Below are 1,999 nucleotides of genomic sequence, written 5' to 3'. Positions count from 1 at the left end.
GAGAGTAATAATAATTAAACGTATAATAGTAATAATAATTAAAACCTCAATGATCTATTGTGAGTTGTGTATCCAAGACTGTCCTCAGCCCTTTACCTATGTTATCTAGTTTAATCCTCAAACAATCCTATAAGGCAAGTCCTTTTACAGATGAAGGTATGAGGGTTTATGGCAATAAGTTTGGACTAAGACATGCTTTGCCTACAGTCAGTGAGAACCTCTGGGTACCTTGGGCCAGCAGGAGGCCACAGGGGCCTCTGATATGATGTATCCTAATTGTCCCCACCCCACCCCTCGTGTCAGAGATGAGGCTGAGTCTGGGGATGGAGAGGGAAGTTGGCCTGCCCCTGCGCAGACACTCAGGCAGTGGCACCTCAGGAGAGAAGCCACTGCAGGTAGAGAAGCAGAAAGGGCAGACATGCAGGGGTTCCCTCACTCACAAGCTGAGTATCAGAACTCCCTTCAACTCCTTTGTAAGTGGCCTTGACGGGAGAGATGCCCAAAGGGTCCCAGGGTGTGTTGGGATGGGGTGGGGAGCCTCCCAGGTTTAGAGGCAGCCCCCTCCCCACCCCCCCAACCCCCGCTGTGGTTTCTTGAGCCTGGTTGCTTTGGGGAGTCCCCTCGCTCCAGGCCCCCATCAGCACCCCTGATTCATGCTTCTGTCATCACAGGAGAGCTATTCTCCCAAACAAAGCGAGGAGGCCTGCGGTGTGCTTATGGGCAGCCACAAATGAGGGGTCTCCGAGCCACCAAACTGTAACAGAGCAAAGATTATTGTTTAACCAGAACAGGGAGGTTTAAGGGATTAGAAGCATACCCTGACAAGTTGGAAAAAGTAAGGCATTACTTCCCAGGGCATGGGTTTCACCCGACACCGTTCCCTTCGGAACCTTACATAAGTTTCTGAAGACGGAGGCAGAGGAGCAATATGTAGGAACGTATCCTGGCTTCACGGCCGCCTGCTAGCTGTGTGGACAATTTACATAACCTCTCTGAGCCACAACTGCCTCCTCCGGGAGTGATGGGAGTAGTTCCCTTGCCGGACAATGAGGATTAAATGAATAATGCAAACATCTCATTTGCATTATGAATGTTGGATGAAACTGCAAATGGCTACTTTTTAAGAAAAAATGTGTTTTTATTGATTTGAGTGAGAGAGAGAGAGAAAGGGAGAGGGAGAGAGATAGAAACATTGATGAGAGAGAAGCACCAACATTGATCATTAATCAGCTGCCTCCTATATGCCCCCCACTGGGGATCGAGCCTGCAACCTGGGCAAGTGCACTGACTGGGAACTCAACCACTGAGCCACACTGGCCGGGCTAATTTTATTTTCTTATGGGCAACATCCTTAGTAATTCATGTTTCCTATTGCCACTGTGACAAATTAATACAAACTTAATGACTTAAAACAACATAAACTTAGTATCTTGATTTCTAGAATTCAGAAATCCCAAAGTCAAGGTGTCCAAAAGGCCTGGTGCCTTCCAGGGCAGTGGTTGCCAACCTTTCAGACCTCAAGGACCACCAGTGGTAGGTCCGTGGACCACTGGTTGGTGACCACTGTTCTAGAGCAAGCATGTCAAACTCGTGGCCCACGGGCCACATGCCTTGTTTATTTGGCCCATGTTAGCCTTTGAGTTTGACATGCTCGTTCTAGAGGCTCGGAGAGAATCCATTCCCTCGCCTTGCCCAGCTGCTAGAAGCCACCTGCAGTACTTGACTTATGGTCCTTCCTTCATCTTTAAAACCAGTGTCTCCAGGTCTCTCTCTGAGTCTGCTCTGTCCCCGTCTCCTTCTCTGACTCTGACCCTCCTGCCTCCCTTATAAGGACCCCAGTTGTATAAAAAGCCCATCTGAATAATCCAGGACCATTTTCTAATCTCAAAACCCTTAACTCAATCCTATCTGCAAAGCTACCTTTGCCGTATAAGGAAACATATTCACAGATTCCAGGGACTAGAATGTGGTCATCTGCCTATCATAGCCAGCGATGGAG

The sequence above is a fragment of the Myotis davidii genome, unplaced genomic scaffold (assembly GCF_000327345.1).
Source record: "Myotis davidii unplaced genomic scaffold, ASM32734v1 scaffold935, whole genome shotgun sequence".
Lineage (NCBI taxonomy): Eukaryota > Metazoa > Chordata > Mammalia > Chiroptera > Vespertilionidae > Myotis > Myotis davidii.
Note: the sequence above shows the minus strand (reverse complement) of the source record.